This window comes from Vicugna pacos, chromosome 9, assembly GCF_048564905.1.
Source record: "Vicugna pacos chromosome 9, VicPac4, whole genome shotgun sequence".
Taxonomy (NCBI): domain Eukaryota; kingdom Metazoa; phylum Chordata; class Mammalia; order Artiodactyla; family Camelidae; genus Vicugna; species Vicugna pacos.
Genome location: NC_132995.1, coordinates 381652 through 405012, shown reverse-complemented (window position 1 = coordinate 405012; position 23361 = coordinate 381652). Strand labels below are relative to the sequence as shown.

General features: G+C 42.1%; 2 long non-coding RNA genes across 2 annotated transcripts; one reads left to right on the top strand and one right to left on the bottom strand.

Moving 5' to 3' along the window:
* Positions 1-83: 83 nt before the first annotated feature.
* Positions 84-20184, bottom strand: LOC140698005 (uncharacterized). The gene is made up of 3 exons (XR_012075357.1): positions 19957-20184; positions 18607-18702; positions 84-873 (listed from the first exon to the last, which is right to left on the bottom strand). It is a non-coding gene; the product is annotated as an uncharacterized lncRNA (long non-coding RNA).
* Positions 20185-20772: 588 nt separating this feature from the next.
* On the top strand, positions 20773-21982 carry LOC140698009 (uncharacterized). Its single transcript, XR_012075362.1, has 2 exons — positions 20773-20911; positions 21771-21982. It is a non-coding gene; the product is annotated as an uncharacterized lncRNA (long non-coding RNA).
* The last annotated feature ends 1379 nt before the right edge of the window (positions 21983-23361 follow it).

Below are 23361 nucleotides of genomic sequence, written 5' to 3'. Positions count from 1 at the left end.
GAGCAGACCGAGCCCGGGAGGGAAGGGCCGGGGTGACCCGTGAACCAACGCAGTAGCCAAGGGGGCGGTGATCAGCCGTCAGATTGTGGACATGTTAGTATTTTAATTAAAAGTAGAGCCAACAGACAGTGTATTCAAGGTTCTGCGTCATGGGCTGGGTCCAGCCTGTAATACCCAGAAAAGGGCGGGGCATAGCGGAGGCCTCTCCGTGCGGAGCTGCTCACCCAGGGTGGCTGGGAACGCTTACAGGTGTGTAGTGATTGGCTTCCCTCCTACCCAGGCCCTCTCCTACTTCAGCTACCCCAGCTTGCTGGATGGTACCTTATGCTCTGTGCTACGAGGTGGCAAAGGCGGGGCTGGACAGCCGTCTTGGATGCCCCTGTTACGGAATCTGAGCTGTTACTGAGCTTTCTGAGTGGGAAAAGACCAGAGGAGTAGGAGAACCTAGGTTCTCTGTGGACATGCCCTTCCTCTGGGAGACGCCCAAAGTGTGGTCACCCCATGCCGCATGAAGGGCTCCAGCTGGTTCCACGTCCTCATAGTCAGATGAGAATGAAAGGTAAAGGGAGAGGGAGTCCAGGAGGCGTTAACTGGAACACCTAGGGCATTTTATGAACTGGTCTGTAGGGTCACCAATAGTAAAATAACTAGCACAGATCAGCTAGCTCACAGTTACCTTACGCTCTCAAATCCTAGAATTAATTCGTCTTCTCCAGCCAAGAGTCCAGGAGTCACTAAGGTCAACAGTCGATGGCAGTGAGTTCCCCACGTGAAAGTCCCGATGCTTGTCTACTGTTGATAACCACGCAGAAGCCCCGCCTTCCACGGCTGTTTGCCACCAGCTCAGTATTCAGCCTCCAATTTCTCACATCCCTGTAATTTAATGTTAGAAGTCTGCTCATTTTTGCTTTTAAGAAAAATATGTAGAACAATAAACTTGTAAGAAACTCTGAAACCCTGTGAACACACTTAGCTGAAAAAGAAAAAAAAATCAACCCACAGGTTGAAACCCCTGTGTACCCCCTCTCCAACAGAAACCGCAGGTTCCTCCAGAGGCAGCCACTATCCGGAATGAGATGTGGCTCGCTCCACGTGTTTCCTGAAACTTTACAACGCGTCTGTATTCCAGAGCAATACAAAGCATGTTTTGCATTCATAGAGATGCTATCGATACCATAAGATTTCATTTGCAACTTACATTGTTTGCTTCGTGTATTTATCCTTTTTGGTATGTGAAGCTGTATTTCATTTATTTTCACTGCTGTATAGTTTCCCATTGAATGAATTTACCACAATGTTTATCCTCTCTACCTTCGTGTGTGTGTGCAGTGAGGTAATTGGGTTTACCCGTTTACTTATTCAAGGAAGTACTGGAGATTGAACCTAGGACCTCATGCATGCTAAAGCATGCATTCTACCACCTGAGCTATACCCTCCCCACATCGTCTCTACTTTTGATAGCCACATCGTCTCTACTTTTTATAGCCACTTGGATTCATTCAAAAATACTCATTAAAGCAAAAAACTGGGAATAAAGTAGTGGGGAAAAAAATCGAGCTCACGTTCTAGAGGGGAATAAGCAGTAAAGAAGTTAAGTAGAACATGTAACATATCTGATGGGATAACTGCTAAAAGCCAAAGAGGGAAAGGCGACAGGGGAGGCTGGAGGATCAGGGAAGGCCTTACTGAGAAGCAAAGATGTGAACACAGGGAGGAAGCCAGCCATTCAGACATCTGCTTGCACCTTTGCAAGCAAAGGGCTTCCAGTTTTTGCTATGAACATTCACGTATAGGTCTCCTTATAATTTCTCCTTGTGGGTTTCTCTGGTGTGAATATGTCCACAACTGGTAGAAATGTCACCCAGTTTCCAAAAGGACTGCGTCTTTTTATAGTTCCACTAGTAACATCTAGGAGTTCCACCTGCTCCACATCCTCACCAATGCTTGGTAGTGTCAGATTTTAAAATGTTTGCCAAATGCATGGTACAAAGTGGTATTTCATTGTGACATGTGTGCACTTACTAATGAGACTCAGCATTTTTTCATAGTTTTTAGCCATTTGTGTTTTCTCTGAATTACCTTCTCATTTCTCATTTCATTCCTGTATTTTTCTCTTGGTTTGTCTTTTTCTTGCTGGTTTGTAAAAGTTCTTCACATAAATTTAACATTGATCTTTTACTAGTAATATATCCCTTCTAAGTTGTAACTTATCTTTTACTTTGTTTATGGTGTCTTTTGAAGAAAAGAAGGATTTTTTTAATATCTTTTGTTTCCATTGTGTTTTGTCTTCATTTCAAAATCTCAGCTACATTTCAGTCCTAAAAATAGATCCTGTATTTTCTCCTAAAAGACTTTCTAATCAGCTTAATTGCTGTATAACTGACACATGATAAACTGCACATATTTAAAGTGTATAATTTTGTAAATTTTGATATGTTTAAACCTGTAAAACCATCACCACAATCTAGAGAATGAATCTAACCATCATCCCCAGTTTTTTCAGGTCCCTTTAAGTTCCTCCCATCTCTCCACACATGGAACGATACATTGCATACTCTTTATTTGGGGGGATCTGGTTTCTTTTACTCAGCATAATTATTTTGAGATTCATCCATGTTGTTGCATGTATCAATGGGACATTCCATTTTATTGCTCAGTAATACTCCATTTTATGAATCTATGACAATTTGTTTACCCAGTCACCCGTTGCTGGACATTTGAGTTGTTTCCAGTTCAGGGCTGTTATAAATAAAGCAGATATGACATTAGCATAGGGTACAAGTCTTTGTATGGGCATCTATTTCCTTTTGGGTAAATGTCTAGGAGCAGAATGGCTGGGTCACATGGTAGGTGTAAGTTCAGTATTTTAAGAAACTGTCAAAAGAAAAAAAGAAACTGTTCTAATCTGTGATTAAAAAAAAAAAGAAACTGTGATTTTATTTTTCAAAGTGGTTGTACCATTTTACATTCCCACCCGCAACGTATGAGCGTTCCAACTCCTCCACATCCTCACCAATGTTTGGTGTGGTCAGTCTCTTTGACTTCTGCAACTCCAGCAGATGTGTATTGGTACCTCACTGTGGTTTGAATTTATATCCTAATTACTACTGATGTTGAACATCTTTTCTTGTGCTTCTTTGTCATTTGTATATTTTCTTTCATGAAAATATTTTTCCTGTTTTTCAAAAATTGGGGTTTTTTTTTATTGTTGATCCAATTTTTTACTTAATTTTTGTAGCCGGTGTGAGGTAAGGGTCACGGTTTTGGTTTTTTTGTTTTTGTTTGAAATAACTATCCTCTTGTTCCAGTACTATTGGTTGTAAAGGCTATCCATTTCCCACTTTGCTGCCTGTATGCCTTTGTGAAAAATCAGCTATCCACAGATGTGTGGGCTTCTTTCTGGACTGTATATTCTGTTCCGTTGACATATTTGTCTATCTCTATACCAATACCATGAGGCTTTGATTATGCACTTTATAATAATTCTTGAAATCAGATAGTGCTAACTCTTCAACTTTCTTCAGTTCAGAGTTGTCTTTATTATTTTAGGTTCCTTGCAGTTCCATGATTCCCTGTCTACAAAAGTCCTGCTGGGATTTTGATTGGGAGTGCATTGAATATATAGATCAATTTGACAAAACTGGTATCTTAACAATATTGACTCCTCTGACATATACATAAGTATATTTCTCGATTTGTTTAGGTGTTCTTTAATTTCTTTCAGCAATATTTTGTTTTTAGTGTAGAGATTCTTCACATCTTTTGTCATATTTATCCATAAGTATTTCATATTTTTTGATGCTGTGGTGAATGGTATTTTTAATATTTTCAATTTCCAGCTGTTCATTACTAGCATATAAAAATCCAATCGATTTTTGTAGGTTGATGTTGTAATCTGCAATCTTACTAAACTCACTTGTTAGTTCTAATAGCTTTTTTTTTTGGTTGATTCCATCAGATTTTACTTCTTCCTTTCCAATATAAATTCCTTTAATTCAATTTCTTTGCCAATTGCCTTAGCTAAAACCTTCCTTATGATATTGAACAGAAGTGGTGAAATCAGACATCCTTGCCTTGTTCTCATGTTAGGGGTAAAGCATTCAGGTTTTTTGCCATTGGGTGTGATATTACCTGTGGTTTTTTGCAGATGCCTTTTATCAGGTTGAGAACGTTTCCTTCTACTCCAAGTTTGATGAAAGTTGTATTTTTTTTTTAAATCAGGAATGAATGTTGGATTTTGTCAGGTTTTTTCCTCCATGTATTAAGATAATACTTTTTCCTTTTTAGCTTGTTAATCCAGTGTATCATATTTATTGATTTTTGTTACACCCAACTCTGCAGTCTTGAGATAAACCCCACTTGATAATGATGTTTTTAAAATTATTTTTATTATGTTATTATCATTTTATTGGATTCAATTTTCTGAAATTTTGTTTATAAAATGTTTGTAACATATACATTTGATAAAGGACTAGTATCTAAGATCTATATACAACTCCTACAACTCAATAATAGAAAAGACAAACAACCCAACAAAAAAATGGGTAAAAGGCTTGAATAATTCACAAAAGAAGACAGGTGGCCAAAAAGCACATAGAAAAGTGTTCAGTGTCATTAGTCATCACACCACAATGAGCTATAACTAGAATGGCCAAAATGGAAGAGATGGACAATACCAAATGCTGAGGATGCGGGGAAGCAGGATTCTCACGTATGGCTGATATTCGCATAAAGTATTACAACTGCTCTTAGGTAATCAGTTTAAACACATGGGTGACGTTCTTCCAGGGAGCTCCCCTAGAAGGGCGTTCTGGTTTCACAGAGTTGGGATTATCCGTGTTGTTATGAGCCTAATTTTGTCTTCCAGTGACAGGCTGTTTAATTCTTGCACCATAACTACGTAAACAATCTCCTACTGGTGAGCACTCCTTACTTTGCTGAGTCGACTCACGGGCGCCCTCTACACTGGGACTCTTCTAATCCGACCGCCCTGTTACAGAGAAGGTGCACCCATAAACCACCCACGTGTGCTGAGTACTGGGTCCATGTCCCCACTAGTTTTGCCTGCGTCCAACGGTCTTCTGAAACCTTTGCCAGTCTTTACCCGTCAGCTGCCCTCCCGGGACTGCATTTTCTGCAGTCTAAAAGGAACTTCGTGACTAGGATTTCTGTGTTAAATGAGGTTACGCAGACTGAGTGCTTCGGACGCCACCTACCTCATAACATGTGCCCAAGTGTACACTTTTACCATTTTTACTTAAAACTCTCGCACTGATGAGTTCATACACTTGTCCATGTTTTCACCGACCACTTGTCCTCTCATCCGTTGCCTGCTCATACGTAAGGACGGGGAGCCACCCAGCCTTGGTCCTCCCTGAATGGGATGGGAACGGCCCTAGATCGGAGATTGGCAGAGCCTTTTCTGGTAAGTTCTTTTGGCTTTTCAGGCCATGCAATCTCTTTCATAACTACTAGCTCTACCTTATAAAGCAGCCATAGGCAATAAGGAAACGAGTGAGTACATGATATGTTCTAATAAAATTTTATTTAAAAAACACATGGGCCAGATTTGGACTGTGGGCCCTAGTCTGCCAATCTCGGCTCTAGTGTCGCCATTAAGCCTGATATCACCATATTATAAAAACACTTTTTTCCCCTGAAATAATAAATACTAAATTTTATCAATTTTTTCATTGATGATTGAGATGACTTGTTTTTCTCCACTGCTTGATTAAAATGGAGCACTACAGTTGTACACTTCCCAAAACAAAGAACCCCGTTTCCTGGAAGGACTGTTCCTAAATCCATGCGTCCTCACTGTAATGTCTGAGCTGGAAGTTTTGCGTTAATATTCCTGAGAGATATTGGCCTGTAATTTTTCTTTGTTTGAGCTTTGAGTGACTGGTTAACTCACAAAAGAGGTAAAATTTAGCTTTCTGCATGTTCTGGGACAGTTGTTTATCAAAAGTTTTCTCTGTCTTGAACAAGTAAATAATTTGCTGGTAAAACAGCTTGGGTTTAAAATTTTGTGGAGTAATTCTCTGAGAACTTTTTCAATTTAAGCTGAAATATTTATTAGGTTTTCTGTGTTTTTCTCAGTCAGTACTATGTTTTCCTAGAAAACTGTCTTTTTCATCTAAGTTATTCAAGTGTATTAACACAAAGGTGTACAAACTTTTTGATATAATTTTCTGTTTATTTCCCTTTTCATTCCCAAAGTTGCAAATCTGTGTTATTTTTCTTAGATTGGAATTTATACAGTTTGCTTTTCTCAGAGTCACTTTTTACCAGGTATTTTCTGCTTTTATCTTTATTATGTCCTTGATTTTGCTTTGATTAGAAATATTTTCTTAATTGTTCTTCAGCTTGTGGGTTGCCCACCCAGAGGGTATGAGGCCCGACTATATCGTGAGCATACCCGAGAAATATTTTCTTTTTCTCATTTCGTGTGTTGGCCACTAACTGTCCACTTCTTGCTTTTGCTACTTCGGTGCACCCATTTCTAATGACTCAGACTGATATTGGATCTACATCTTTCTCTTCTTTGTCTTTTTATTTATTGTAAAATTGTAGCAATTTTTAGAGAAACATAAAAAGTCATACAGTATTCTAAGACTTATTAAATTAGCTATGTTCCAAAAGAAAAGAAAAGAAAAAGAAACAAAAAAGTGTAATAATGTATATAAATAATTAAAACTTAGCTATGTTCACTTCTGTGTTTCCTTCTAAGCCCTTTCCAGGTGCACACACAGGGTCACACAGCCACGTTTCTGCACCTCTCAGTGCATTATGGGTGTTTTCCACATTTCTACACAGTGCTCATAATTACAGTTCAGGGTGGCTTCGTGAAACAAATTAGAAGTAGCCTAGCTTTCTAGCATTGGAGGAACAAAGAAGTAAATAAATAAGAGCACTCTGGCTCTTTGAAGTAGTACATTCAGCCATTTAGTCAAATGTCATCAATTACTGTGACTTCTCGCAACAGCCTTTCCCACACTGGTTGATTGCATTACCTAGAATTATTGAGGGGAGTTTTGATCTTACTAAGTATTTCTCACTGGCAATTTCCTCAGCTATCAAATGCCTCCCAGGCTCAGCCCTTCTCTGGGAATGGCTGAAAAAGACAAAATCTACATGTATTTGTATAGCTTTTCTGAATTAAAATGAAAGATGCAGTTGCCCCCCTGCACCCTGTATGAGTTCTTCAGTGCCCAGTGAAGTTAGAGCCTTGATGGAAAGCGTTCCCACATGGCTGACATTTACACGGCTTCTTTCCAGCATGTGTTCTCTTATGTGAGTGAAGGCTAAATGAAAACCGAAAGAGTCTGCACCTTCATCATGTTTGTAGGGCTTCTCTCCAGTACAGTTCTCTCATGAACTGTAAGGTGAGTGCTGTGGCTGAAGGCTCGTCCACGCTTGTTGCATCTCTGGTGCACACGAAGATTAGACCTTCCACTGAAGGACTTTCCATGTTCATCACCTTTAGAGGGCTTCTCTCCAGTATGAGTTCTCTGATGTACCTACAGAAGGTAAGAACTTGGGCTAAAAGATTTTCCACATTTATTACAATTGTAAGGTTTCTCACTGGTGTGAATTCTCTGGTGCAAAACGAGGTGAAATCTCCGCCAGGTGAAATCTTCCTACATTCACCGCATTCATAGGCTTTTTCTCCACTGTGAGTTGTCAGATGGTGAGAAAGAGATGAGAGCTTCTTGAAGGCATTTCCCCTATATTCACAGGATTTTCCCCCACTGAGTCCACATGACCTGAGAGGTGTGACCTCTGGGTTAAAAAATCCCCACTTTCCTTACATCCATAAAATTTCTCTCCTGTGTCAATTATCTCACGTGTAGAAACGTATATGCCCTGGTTGGTGTATTTACCATGCTCATTCAACCTGCACGTTTTCCCAAGACTTTTCCACATGGATTGCCTTTACAAGACTTCTCTTCTAAGGTTTCCTGATGATTCAGTAAGAAAAAGTTATGCTGTAAGCTTTGAATGTCTGGGTCAATCTGATGGAACTGTTTGATAAGAGATCTCTGTGAAGTGGTGGGAATGCAGTTTGGTGCAGCCACTATGGAAAACAGTGTGGAGATTCCTCAAAAGACTAGGAACAGACTTACCATATGACCCAGGAATCCCACTCCTGGGCTTGTATCCAGAAGGAAATCTACTTCAGGATGACACCTGCACTCCAATGTTCATAGCAGCACTATTTACAATAGCCAAAACATGGAAACAGCCTAAATGTCCATCAATAGGTGACTGGATAAAGAAGATGTGGTATATTTATACAATGGAATACTACTCAGCCATAAAAACCAACAACATAACGCCATTTGCAGCAACATGGATGCTCCTAGAGAATGTCATTCTAAGTGAAGTAAGCCAGAAAGAGAAAGAAAAATACCATATGAGATCGCTCATGTGTGGAATCTAAAAAACAAAAACAAACAAACAAACAAACACAAAGCATAAATACAGGACAGAAATAGACTCATGGACAGAGAATACAGACTTGTGGTTACCAGGGGGGTAGAGGGTGGGAAGGGATAGACTGGGATTTCAAAATTGTAGAATAGATAAACAAGATTACACTGTATAGCACAGGGAAATATACACAAAATGTTATGATAAATCACAGAGAAAAAAATGTGACGAGTGTGTATATGTCCATGAATGACTGAAAAATTGTGAACACTGGAATTTGACACAACATTGTAAAATGATTATAAATCAATAAAAAATGTTAAAAAAAAAAAAGAGATGTCTGTGAAGGAACAAAGTCTGAATCGAAGCTGCATTTTCTGGCAACTTGTGTGTGTTCCCAGGCCCCGTCCAGGGTCACTGTTTGCCCTTGTTTATATTCCACTGGCCCCGCACCACCACTGCGTGTCTTCTGCTTTTCTGACTCATCCTCAGACTCCCGGTCATAGGCTGCGGTGGGACGCTAGGAACCACCCCCGTGGACCTTTCCAGGCTCACGCTGCTGGGCAATTCCCCACCAGACGCAGCCTCTATTGATGGCGACTCTTGGCTTTTAGGCCTGTTCTTCTGCGCTGGAAGGAGGTGAAGAATGGTGGGAATGATGAGCTAAAAGCCACAAGGCGTGCACAACACACGTAGACGCTTTTCAGTGTCAACTAAGGGACGAAGAAGAGAGGCCGCAGAATGTATGCACAGAACAAGAGGCGTCCACCGGGAGGCTGATCAGCTAAGAGTCACCAGCAACACAGGGGAGAAGACAGCATTAGGGGAAGACCATGGAAGCAGCAGACATTCCCACATAGACCATTCAGGACAGCCACCCTTCTTTTTTTTTTTTTTTTTTTTTTTTACATTTTTATTGATTCATAATCATTTTACAGTGTTGTGTCAAATTCCAGTGTTCAGTACAATTTTTCAGTCATACATGGACATATACACACTCATTGTCACATTTTTTTCTCTGTGATTTAGAAAATTTTTGAAATGTATGTCAGATAATGTTTTGCCTATGTTTTCCTCTAGGAGGTTTATTGTATCTTGTCTTATGTTTAAGTCTTTAATCCATTTTGAGTTGATTTTTGTATATGGTGTAAGGGAGTGTTCTAGCTTCATTGTTTTACATGCTGCTGTCCAGTTTTCCCAACACCATTTGCTGAAGAGACTGTCTTTATTCCATTGTATATTCTTGCCTCCTTTGTCGAAGATGAGTTGACCACAGCCACCCTTCTTGAATGCTTAGATGTCTCCAAATTCTGGTCCATCTCCGTGCTTTGGGTGGCGTGGCCATTTTAACAACATTGATTCTTCCAGTCCAAGAGCATGGGGTATCTTTTCATTTCTTTCAGTCTTCTTTCATTTCCCTAATCAATGCTTTGTAGTTCTCCACGTATAAGTCTTTCACCTCCTTGGTCAGATTTATTCCTAAGTATTTTATTGTTTTCAATGTGATTTTAAAAGGGATCATTTCTTTACTTTATTTTCCTGCTGTTTCATGTTAACGTAGAGATATGCAGCTGATTTCTGTATCCATCTCTGTACTTAATGTCCATCCCTTCTGTTTCTGACATCACACTAAGCTTCCTAACAAACCAGTAGCACAAGAGAACACCCCCTCAGACCCAGTCCTCCCAACCGCTGCAAACCCGGTCAGACCACCCCAGCTGCCTTGCTCCTTTTTCTTCCAGGCTTCTCTAGCCCTCGCTGTATATGACCATATCCCCCATTTTTATACACAGTTCCTTTCTACTTGAAGACCTGCCTTTGGTCCTCAAGGTCATAGGTGACAGCAACCCCTCCCCTTCTTGTCACCGATCAGGTCACAACTCCCAGGTCACCTCCTCTGAGAGACCCTCTCCGACCTCCCCACCAATATGGGCTCCTTCTCACTTTCCATCCCATTGTCCTGTTTTTTTCTGCAGCGCAGCGCCGTTCAGTGCTATTTAACACACCGTGTTCTTCTGGTCCTTTACTGTCTGTCCTCCCCCAGACACCACACGGCAGAGGCTTTAGGCTCCACGGGGGCGGGGACCTCGTCAGCCTGTTCGTACTGTGTCCCCAGTGCCCAGCACGGCGCCCAGAGCACCGCAGGTGCCGAGGCACGTCTGTGGGATGCGCAGGCAGGCGATGTGGTTGTGCTCCTCAGCAGCCTGCCTCCTGGGAGGGGAGGCCTGACCGGGGGAGGGGGCTGTGGAATTGAAGGGCAAAGGAGGGGACCTAGAAACTCACGGAGCAGGTTTCTTAGCTGGACCCTTAACTGCATATGCACAGACCTGGCACAGAACAGCTGCTGGGGTCCTGAGCAGGCGACTCAGAAGTTACGCAGGGTTGGGAAACATCCGAGTTCTGACCCAGCACCCTAGGCATTCAGCTGAAATCTGAGAAAGCTGCACCCCAGAAGGAAAGATGACGCCTGAGAATAAGGACTACAACCAAGGACTGAGGCAACACCGAGGTAACGCCACCTCATCAATCCTAAAACCAGCCTCAGCAGAGTGAGGGTGCCCTGCCGTAGCACAGCCCCTGCCGGAACAGAACCCACACCCTGCGGCGGGAGGTGACAGCCACAGTCTCCACCGCGTCTCAGCCATAGTGTCCAGGAGGCAAAATAACTAGGCACGTACGAGTCAGGAAAACGCGACACATGATCAGGAAAAAAAGGCAACCAAACAGACATACCCACGTTAGCAGGAAAAGATCTGAAAATGCCTATTATAAACATGGTACAGAGTATCATGGATAACCTACAATGGGAAACCATCTGAAAAAGAATATATAGAAATAGAATATATATACATACCTGAATCACTTCGCTGTACACCTGAAACTAACACAACATTGTAAATCAAGTATATTCAATTTTAAAAAAAGAATTTCATGGAAAAACAAAAAAAAACAAATAAAAATTCTAGAAATAAATAAAAATGTAGTATCTGAAGTAAACCATGAATGGACTTCACAGCAGACCGGACACAGTAGAAGAAAGAATTGTGAGTTCACGGCAGGTAAGTGGAATCTTTATGAAGATACAAGCAGAGCATCTGACAAAGGGACTCATGTGAGGCTGGAGCGGCAGCAGAGGGCAAGTCTGAAGAGGTGGTGGGAGAGAGCGTCCTAGACTGACTCAAGGCAACATCCCACAGATCCAAAAAGCTCAGCAAACTCCAGTCATTTCAAAGAAGACCTCACCTAAGACAGCATAATGTTTTGAAAACCAAATACAAAGCAAAACTCTCGGAAGTAATGAGAAGAGAACAGACTGCATTCATGGGACAACTAGGAAGACAGCTGACTCCACACAGGAAACCACGGAAGCAAGAAAACAAGAGACAAGCATCTTTCATCTTGAGAGGAAAAACCTAAAATTCTACATCCAGGGAAAAAAGTCCTTCCAAAAAGGAGGATAACGAAGGACGTTTTTACGCACACACACACACAGTGAGGAGGTTTTTCACCACCTGAGCACACCACAAGAAACATCACAGCAGTGTTTTTACGTGGTTTATTCCCTATTCTCTACAGTCACGTGAAATGACATAACATGAAAGCCGAAAGCTAACTAAGATCATCCTGATGACTGAACCTGGTGACACAGCAGGTCCCTGAAACTGGAGGCCATGTACAAACTGGAGGAAAAGCTGTGCGCCGATGTTTCGTCTCTGGCCCTCTCTCTTTTCACTGCTACGTTCAGCTGACATTCCTCACTATTGCTGGCTTCTGTCAGCTGCCTGCATGACCTGAGTTTTCAAGGGTTACAGTCTAACCGGAAGCCTCTCCCCTCCCACCACGATGCCTCCTATCAGCACCACCCCGTAACAGTGCACTACAGGCATGTACATGTATTTCCTGGCAAATGGTCTACCCCTAAGGTCTGAGAGTCATAAAAGTAACTTTTTTTTTTAATTTAAATTTTAATTTTTGGGGGGTGGAGGTCATTAGGCTTTATTTTTTATTGGAGGTACTGGGGATTGAACCCAGGACCTCATGTGTGCTAAGCACGAACTTCGCCACCAAACTCTACCCTCGACCTCATAACATTAACTTTTAAATTTTATTATCTTTCAAAGATATTCTTCCAGTTCTTCAGTCAGTTACCATCGATGTTAATTTTTTAATCTACTGGTAATTTCTGTTGCTAATACTCTTTGGTGACAGTAAGGCAAACTCAAAACTCAAGAATAAGGTAACCCTCTGAGAGTTAATCTAGTAAAATCAACAGTGACTGAGGAGGCTCCTCACCTGTATAAGTAAGTAAGTGTCAATTACTGAAGACGTCTGCCTCAAACTCGACCTGGGCGGCCTGGGCAGCCTGATCATGGGGAGAAGTTACTGATGTGCCATGTTTAGTAAGAAAGCTAAACCTAATCAGTATAAGAAAGATCATAAGAACAGAAGAAGTAACTTAGGTGGTGGGATTTGCAAAGAACTGAAACCTGGCATGTTACATCTGTTAGATATGTAACTTGACGTATTACAAATATTTACCAAGTTAAGTAATTTGAACTGAGAATAGAGAAGCCAGACATGGTGATAACGTAGTCCTTTCCTAACAGATGTTTACTGTTCAAAGGCAACAATCTACAGAGAAAAACTTATGATTCTGACGTGTGAATCCACATTTTTTAGCTCATCATAACATACTCCAACGTTATGGTAAGTACAGTTAGGAAAGCCATTCTAAGCGACAGTCTCTGGGGGAAAGATACACATGAAAACTAATTTTCCATTTTTTAACTGTAACTTTTTAATTGAGCCCATAACAAAGACTTACCAAAACAGAACCAAAAAAGAGAAAGGTCACAAACAGTGTGGGTTTGAAGTTTAAAGCACCAAACCCAGAGACGTAAGAACTGAAACTCCAATTCTGATTTCTTTAGTCTGTTCCCTGTAAATCCTCTCTGCTCTCAAGAACAGTTCATGAACTGCACCTGCCTTCCAGGGAGAACTGAAACACACATGGGAGCCTCCCCCAGGCCAGAACCACTGAAGGATGGAGCCAAGACTTTAAATGATGACAGACTTTATCCAAAAGTCCCTCTGGGGAAAGCATGTTTTTTAGACAGACGGGAAACAATCAGAGACAGAAACCTGCAGCTGCAGAAAGGAATTAATAGCAACCCCAAAACTAACTAACTCGGGAGGAGGATGTAGCTCAGTGGTAGAGCATGTGCTTAGCACGCACAAGGTCCTGGGTTCAATCCCCAGTACCTCCGTTAAAATTTTTTTAAATTAAAATAAATAAATAAACTTAATTACCTCGCCCCCCCAAAAGAAATCATTTCTAAAAATGCAAAAACTTTTTTAAAATCTAAAAAACAACCTAATTAATTAGGAAAAGCATTGTACAAAATTACTTTTAAATTCCTTTACAATGCTGGTGACTGGATACAGCAAGGATGACAACAGTGCACCACGGGGCTTGTACAATATGCAGAAGTGACCTACGTGACTGCAGCGAAAATCACAATGATGCCAATGTAAGTTCTTACACTGAACGCTAAGTGGCACAGGGTTAACTCCAGGTAGACTATGATCAGTTAGAATTTGTACTGTCACCCTTAGAGCAAACAAGACATAAGAGTACACAGCACTCATAAAGCTAAAAACAGATAAAGGAGGTGAAATAATTACCCAATTAATCCAAAAGAGGGCAGAATGGAAAAACAAAGGTAAAAGACCAGATGAGACAAACAGAGTAACAAGCGGTAGACCTAAACCCAAACCTACCAGTAATTATATAATAAACACAAATGTACTGAACAGTCAGATTAAAGAATAAGACAGCAAAATGGATTACAAACAAAACCCGGTTAAATGCTGTTCACAGGAGACTCACTTTAACATTTCAACAGGTGAGCTGAAAGTAGAAAGAAGACGTGTCATGCAGAGCCTGCCTACAAGAAAGCCAGCTGGTTATGTGATACTCAAGCTAAGTGAACTTCAAGGTCTATGACGTAGATCGTATGCTGTGTCATAAAAACATTTCTCAATTTCCAGAGGAAAGGACATTTCACAGTGAAGAGAAGGCACGCTCAACAGGAGGGTCCGACAATCCGACAGGTCATTAAGCCCAGGAACACAGCTTCAGAATACACGAAGCAAAACCTGATAAAGAATATTCAGGGGTACAAAATACTAAGTATAAAATAGAGAAGCAACAGGATATATCGCACAGCACAGGGAAACATAGCCATTGTTTTGTAATAACTTTAAATGGAGTATAATCCATAAAAATACTGAATCACTATGTTATATACGAATCTAACATAATATTGTAAATCAACTATACCTCAATAAAAAAGAAAGTTATGCCATCTTCAGAAAAAATTTTTTTTTAAGTTTTCATCACAAGAAACAAAAAATTATAGCTATGTGGTGATAGATTTTAACTCAACTTAATGTGGTGATCATTTCACAACATACACGTGTATCAACCATACTGTAGTATATATACCTTAATGTAATACAATTTTGTATGTCAATTATATCTCAATAAAATTGGAAAAAATTGTTTAAAAATTTACATATATACAAATGCAGCCACAGCTGGAGATTTAGCACTCCTCTGTCAGTAGCCGAGAGAACAAGCAGATGAGGAAATTCCAGGAGAATTAAGTATGCAACACACCTAACTTGACTGACATTTATCAACTGTGCCCAGCAAGAGGAGAATACACATTCACTACAATAGATCGTACACTGTGTCATAAAAACATTGCTCAATACATTAAAAGGAATGAATTCATAGAATAGGTTCTTTGACCACAATGGAATTCATCTAGCCGTCAACAACAAAAAACTCGTATTTAGAAATTACAGTGAATATTTCACAAATCAAAGAAGAAATGAGTTTCATATATTCAAAGAACAGACCAGTAATGAAAATGTAACACACGAAAATGTGCAGGATGCAGTTAAAATAAGGCTTAAAAGAAAATGTGTAGCTATAAATGCAAACATTAGAAGGATTAAAGTCAACGACATAAGCTCCCGCCTCAAGAAACCAGGACAAAGGAAAGCAAATTAAATCAAGACAAAGGAGGGAAATAATACAGTGGGGAAACCAATGGAACAAAGGAGAAAAAATACAATCACGACAATATATTCACATATTTAACAAAGTACAACACCCATCCACGACAAAACTCAGCAGACAAGGAACAGTCCTCAGTCAGGCACAGGGCATGGGATCATATTTAAGGGTGAAATGCTGACTGCTGTTCCTTAATATCAGTAACCAGGCAAGGACGTCCACTCTCACTTTTATTCAATATTGTGCTGAATAATCTACAGTGACAGATACCAGAGCGACAGCTGCCACCTCTGCGCACACTAACTGGAAAGGGACTCAAAAGGAAAGTACAGGGAGATGGAAACACTCCACGCGTGGATTAGAGGGTGTGTTACACAAGTACACAGTTGTAAACCTTTACTGGACTGAACTCTTAAGGACAGCATGTCTCACTGTACGTTAACTACACACCAATATTTTATTTTATTTAAGTACCAGAGGTCCTGGCCAGTATAGCTAGAATTAAAAAAGAAAAACATAAAGACTGGAAAAGCAGCAATAAAGCGATCTTTATTTGCAGATGACATACTTGTGTAAGAAATCCAAGGAGACTGACAAATTACTAGAACAAGTAAGTGACTTCAGCAGGTTCACAGTGATGAAATAAAATTTGCATCTTAAGGCAGGAAAGAAAACGTAAACATAAAATTCACTCTCTGTGTCTGTTTGGGCCCCTCCCTCACGAGCAGAGTGCACCTGCTTCACACACTACCCAGAACTTCTCAAAGACAAGAACGTCTGTTCAACAAGTATCAATTTTTCCCCTTTCTTCTGACACTAACAATGTGGCTTCTTAAACGAATGGCGTTCTTTTTCAGCTCTGTAGGAGTCATAGTGACTAACTGCTCACTTTGCTCATGCTTACCTGACTATATATCGTTGGTGAATTTTATATAAAACAAGCATTTTGATGTACCATCCTTTGTTTTGAAAATGTATATGACTGTACCTTCGGCTTCTAACAGGCAAAACAGCTCTCAGAGCTTCTGAGAGTCTGTCTCCTGGGTTATAATCCTCGGTTTGGCTTGAATAAAATTTCCTTTTTTCTTCTAAACTTGATTGTTAATTAAATTTTCATCAACAATAGAATAGGTCAATTTTAAAATAAACTATATTTGTATACACTAGCAACAGACAATTAGAAAGTAAAATTAAGGAACAATAGTAATTACATCTGAAACTAATATAATATTGTAAATCAGCTATACTTTAATTTAAAAAATAATAAAATTAAAATTTGTTCCAGATGAAATAAAAAACAGCATTATAGAAAATTTTTAAAAAGGAACAATAGTACTCACAGTAGTACCAAAAATACCAAATGGAAAGCAATAAAGTTAATGAAAGATGTCCAAGACCTGTATACTTTAAAGGTGCAAAATACTGCTGAAAAAAAATTAAGTACCTAAACGATTAAACTATGATCAAGGAATTAAGGTGTAAATTCTTCCCCAACTGATCTGGAAGGCACTGCAAATCAAATTTGGTGGAATTTAACAGCTTGATATTTTCCAATTGACAAGCTGATTCTAAAATTTGTGTGAAAGTCCCAAAGACCTGGACAGCTAAGGCAGTTATCAAGTTAGACGCTGACTTTCACTACCTCATTTCAAGATTTACTGTGAAGCTACAATAATTAAGATGTGTAATGTTGGCCCTAGGCTAGAAAAACAGATCAATGGAAGAGAAGAGAGCAAAGAAATAGACTCCCCCGACACACATTCAATTGATTTTTACCAATGCAATGGAGGGAAGGTTTTTCATTACATGGTGCTGGAACAACTGGATTAACCATAAGAAAAAATAAATACCGTGTCTACAACCTCACACTTACATAAAAGCGAGGTGGACGTTAAGTCTTAATGTAAAAACAAAAACTATGAAACTACCAGAAGAAAACAGGATAATACATCTGGAGTCTTGGAATATTCAAAGATTTCTTAGGACATTTTAAAAACCGCCCCCCCCCAAAAACTAACCATAAAAGAAAAGATTAATAAAATCAGGCCTTGTTAATCTACAATCCAGCAAGTCCACCCCTAGATATTTTCCCAAGAGAAATACAGAGATCCACTAAAATCAGTGTATAGGAATGTTCAGAGCAGCATTACTCATAATAGCCCCAAACTAGAGACAACCCAAATGTTCATCAACAGGAAATGAAACAAACTATGTATGGTTCATTCAAAAAATGGAGTCTTACTCAACAGTAACAAAGAAACGAACTAACGATGCATACGATCTCACAGATGAATCTCAAAAATCTCAGGGTAAGCCTCACACAAAAGAAGTAATGTATGATTCTCTTTATATGAAGTTCTACGAAACGCACAAGTAATCTGTGGTGGAAAAAGTCTGAACAGTGGCTGCCTTTATTAAGTCGAAAGAGGTCACAAGGGACTTTGTGAGGTACTGAAAGTGTCCTCAAGCTCGATTTGGATGATGATTGCACATATGTATACATATGTCAAAAATTACCAATTGTATACTTAAAATTTGTGCCTTTGAAAAAGTACCGTTAGCAGGTGCAGTTCAGTGGTAGAGCGTGTGCTTAGCACGCATAAGGTCCTGAGTTCAATCCCCAGTACCTCCATTAACTAATAAATGAATAAGCCTAATTACCTCCCCCCTAAGAAAGACCTGATGAAATAAAATTCGTATATAAAAAGGTATCATTAGCAAAAATATATAAAAAAGGCCTATTGTCTTCAACGTAACAGCAATGAGAGGAGGGCTGACTTCTCAACAGAAACCATGCCATCTAGAAAACAACAGCAGGGTGTCTTTAAAGAGCCAGAAAATAAAAAACCTACCTGCCTACAATGCTCTGCTTAAGGTATCTTTCCAGGATGAAGACAAAATAAAGGCACTTTCAGGGAAACAGAGTGGGGAATTTTGTCACTTGAAATGACAAACGGAGCTCTTCAGGCGAAAGGAAAATGATCCTGGGTGGAATCTTGGAACTACAAAGTGGGTGGAGAGTGCGAGAGAGAGCAGACGTGAAGGGAAACAGACACACTGAATGTGAAGACCCTTCCCCACCTCACCTGGGCAGGAATCCTGGGAGAGTCCTCTGTCCACTACCCATGGCTCCACTAGAAGTTCCAGTGGGGCAAGGAGAGCTGGGTTGGGGATCCAAGGCCCTGTCCAAGTGAGAGATCAGGCCATGAGGGTCTGGAATAGGAGAAACCCTCCTAGGGTTCACGGACCCCACACACCTACTCTGCCAAGACCCCTGCCAGGTGTAAGTCAACACAGGGACCAGATGCCCTAAGGTCTCCAGCATCCCATCGTGGTATAGGGTCCTCTGGCCAGGGCCCAGCAGCACCCACACCTCCAGGATGACGTCACAGCCATGTTATCCAAGGTTACTTGCCCCTCATTTGCCACCCACGTCTACTGGGCGGAGACCCTCATCTCTGCAAAGCTCCCAGAAGGGCAGGGAGGTACATGAGGACGTGAGGATGGACCCAGGTGTGCAGAGAGATGGCCTGCGACGGTTCTGGGTCTGAGGGCTGCGCTCGAGGCTTCCTGGGGGCTCCGGGAGAGGGGGTCTGAATCAGCCATTTTGGAGGGGAGCGCCCATGATACTGGAAAGTTTACCCCCTAAGAATCTCACCTATTTCCTGATAAACTAGGGATATTCCACAAGATCAAAATGTACAGGCCCCCTTTAGGATTTCCCTTCTGGTCCCCTTCCCTTTTTTTTTTTTTTCTTTTCTTTTTTGTTTGTTTTGGGGGAGGTAATTAGGTTTACTTATTTTTTTTAAGGGCAGCACTGAGGATTGAACTCAGGACCTTGCGCATGCTAAGCGCACGCTCTACCACTGGGCAGTACCCTCCGCTTTGGTCCCCTTCCTTTTTATACCACTAGATATAAAAAGATGACGATGTCATCTGCTGGTAATAACGTTTAACATTTGCCCAGGGCGCTCCAGCCCGGGCGCAGTGCTACTAGCACTGGCTCTAACGCAAACGCACCTAACCCTCGAGACAGCCTGAGAAAAAGCAGTCGCTCCTCCTGGAGTCTCTTTGTTTGTCTTTTCAAAGGAGTAGCCTGAGCGAGAAGCGTCCAGCTTTCGGAATCATGGCGACGCCGGTTTCCTAAGAACTAACGGAAACGAAGTCCCTCTTTGAGGCACATGGGTCCAGGGGATGGCAATGTGCGGTAGCCGAAGCCTTCGGGTCAGGGGTCTTCTCGCTGGGGCCGTGTGACTCGGTCCTTAGCGGTGTTAGGACTGCACTTGAGGCCCTTAAGGGCTGCGGGGTCAGTTTTCTGCCTCTTATTCATCGCTCCTTGGCCAGAGGCCGCGCTGAGGGTCCCACCTTGGGGAAGTCCCTGCTCCCCAGCCTGGGACCACCCCAGCCCGTCTCGAGGGAGCGGCGCGGAGACTCACCGCGGGTCGGGCTGCCTGGACCCCTGCGGCCCCCATCTCTTCTGACTCCGGAGTCTCGACCGAGTCAGAGGTGGAATAAGCGAGTCAGAGACGTGGGGAGCAGTGAGGCCCAACCCTGGCCTCTCTGGGGCCCTATCAGTTCCCGACGGCGACCGGCCCAGACCCGGCCAGCCGACCCCGCAGCCCTCCAGAGCCCAGGCTGCGGACGCCAGACAGCCCGAAGCAGCACGCCCTCGGCGGGAACTACCACGACCAGAAGCCCCCGCGGCGCGGCGGCGCGACCAACGCGAGGGCGCGACGGGAGAGTCCGCAGAGTCGAAGCGCCGCCGTGCCGGGGATTCTGGGACTTGTAGTCCTGCGGCCGAAGCCCTGGACCTGGGCGTCCAGAGAGCTCGACTACATTTCCCAGAAAGCGCGGCGGCGCGGGGGGATGTCCAATGGGTGTGCGCGGCCGGGCCTTGGCTGGGCATGGGGCCCTCTGGGACTCATAGTCTAGGCTTCCAGGCCAGGCCTCGGCCGCCCTGAGGCCACACAGAAATGACCGTTGGGCGGGCGTCCACAGGGTCCAGGAAGCCTAGGTAAGAGCGTCCTGGGCGTTCTAGGGACTCATAGTCAAACTACCCTTGTCCACCAGGCGGCGCCTGTGTGCACCTAGAGCTTCGTACTACACCTCCCAGAGAGCTCCAGGGCACAGTGGGCGGGCCCGCTCTGCGTCTTTTGGGAGCGTGTTTCTGGGATTTGTAGTCCATTGTCTTCAGGCCAGGGCCTCTGGGATCAAGGCATTCTGGGAGTTGTAGTCCATTGTCTCCAGGCTGGTCTCCACCCATCTGGAGCCCACTGAGAGATTTCTAGGGACTGCTCTGAATGCTTAGCCTGCATCCCCTGGATTTGGGGATCCAGCGATGGGAGCCTGACTCCCACTTGAGAAGAAAAAGGCCAGGTTGCAGGAGAGGAGGTGAGGGCACTGGCCAGGGTCCAGAGGAAGGACAGGAACCGGGTCTTGTCGCTGAGGCTGGCCAGGGTGAACAAGTAACTGACCTGGGCAGGAGGGGGCCGTGGCATAAAGGAGGGGCCGTGAGAACAGGGAAGGGGCCTTCAGTGGGAGCTCGGGTGTGGGCTGACCGTGGGTTTAAACGAAGCGAGGTGGGCACTGTCACCATCTCGTTGCTGGCCTGCATCCCATGAGCGCTCTGCGCCCTGGGCATAAGGGGGTGGTAGTCACCCTACTAGGAGCAGCGCCTGGAGCACAGTCCTCACTCAAGGAACATCAGCAGCTGAGCCTGAAGCCCCTTCTGTCTTAAGTGGCGGCCTGTTGCGGTCCAGGCGCTGATGCAGGAGTCCAGAATCTGTATGTGCAATGTCTTCCAGGTCCGAACTTTGAGTAAGGAGGTCCTAGCCCACTGGGGGCACCCAGGGATAGTCTAGATAACTACAAAACGCTGATGCCTGAACCGGCTCCAGCAATCTGCTGTTCCACCGCCAGAGGGTAGTAATAACATAGGTTATAAATAGGTTCCACACTTAAGGGGAAGGCGTTCTTGGCCTGATTGGTTTATGGAGACGGATATGGGCTACTGTACTAGGGAAGAACAAATCTGACTCCATATGAGTTCTGTTTCTTCAGCCTTAATGCTGGACTGTTTCCTGTGCTTAGTCATGCTGGCTCCACACCTTTTGTAAAAGAATGTTGCCTATAGCTTGAAATATGTAGGAGAACCCATTCTAAAGGTTCTGGTCTTTAAAGATATAACACTGCCCCATTCATATAGGAACAAACAGTTGCAGAACAGACAATAACATTTGTCTTGTTGTAGGTTTACAGGGACACCATGACCTGACCCACGTGGACAGCTGCAACAAAGGATTCCGACCTCAAGAAGTTTGCAACAACCAACTACACTCCCCTCCCCATTTTCAGTATAAAAGCTTCCTGAATTCTGACTTGGGGAAGATGGTTCTCTTGGACGTTAATTCCCCCATCTCGGTCTGCTGGCTTTCTGAATACAGTTGTTATTCCTTACCCCAACACCTAGTCTCCCGATTTATTGTCATGTCATGTGGCAATCAGAACAAATTTGGACTCAGTAACACTGCCAGATTCAGCCAATAAAAATCAGGATGCCCAGTTCAATTAGAATTTCAGATAAACAATGAATACTATTTTCATGTATGTCCTATTCAATATTTTTGGCAAATTTTTTAAAAATTAGTCATTTCTTACGTGAAATCCAAATTGAACTGGGTATCCTGCATTTTATCTGGCAACAAATCCTACAAATATGGGAAAACAAAAGTTTCTTGAGGGGTGTTGAAGAAATGGAGTTTCTAATGCTTTAAATGTGCTTGAATATTTTTAAAAAGGTTTTTGCAGGGGGGGAGGTAATTAACTTTACTTATTTAGTTTTTTGATGGAGGTATTGGGGATTGAACCCAGGACCTTGTGCATGCTGGGCCTGCACTTTACCACTGAGCTACACTCTCCCCTAGCACATATTTTTACTAAAAAATTATTCATCTGAAATTAATATTTAACTAAGTATTGTCCTGTAATTTTATTTCCTAAATTGAGGAACCCTAATGTGACACATATCAAAAATGACTCATACTAAATATAATTCTGTTAAAAAGTTCTGAAAATACAATAAATATGGGATGTACTTATACCAAAAAAAGTATTGACTGTTTATCTGGAATTTAAATTTAAGTGAGTAGACTGTGTTTTTATTTACTAAATTTGGCAACCCTACTATAGGACATAGTTACACTGAAAATTACTTATACACGTATATTTGTAAAGTTTTTGTGTTTATCATCTTTTGAATGTTGGGGATTTTTTATATCAGACAACAAAATTTGTTTTTCCTGTGCCTATTTCATGTTTATTTTTCAAGTAATGTTTACATGGTCCCAGAGCAGACGAGGCAATCCTTTTCCTCCCTTTTTCATAAATGGTAGCACCTCTTTGTTATTCTTGGGTTTTGATCACTTTTTAAAATTTGAAGTATAGTTGATTTACAATATCACATTAGTTTCAGGTGTACAACATAGTGATGAGTATTTTAATAGATTATACTCCATTTAGATTTATTACAACATAATGGCTGTATTTCCCTGTGCTGTACAATCGATCCTTGTTGCTCATCTATTTAAAGTTCTTCAAATACACTCAATGAGAAACATACTAATCCTAAAAAACAATTCATTGTTATCTGAAATTCAGTTCTTCTCAGGGTCTCTTGTATTTTTTCAGTTGGTAAATCTGGCAATCCTATTCTGGCCCTCTTCTCTCACTCCCTGCACATCTGGCTCACCCTGTGCCTTCCTCCACCTGCGTCCCCTGCAACACCCTGGTGCCCGCCCAGCAGGACCCTTCCCAGCCCCCTTGTCCAGCCTCCAGCCTTTGTC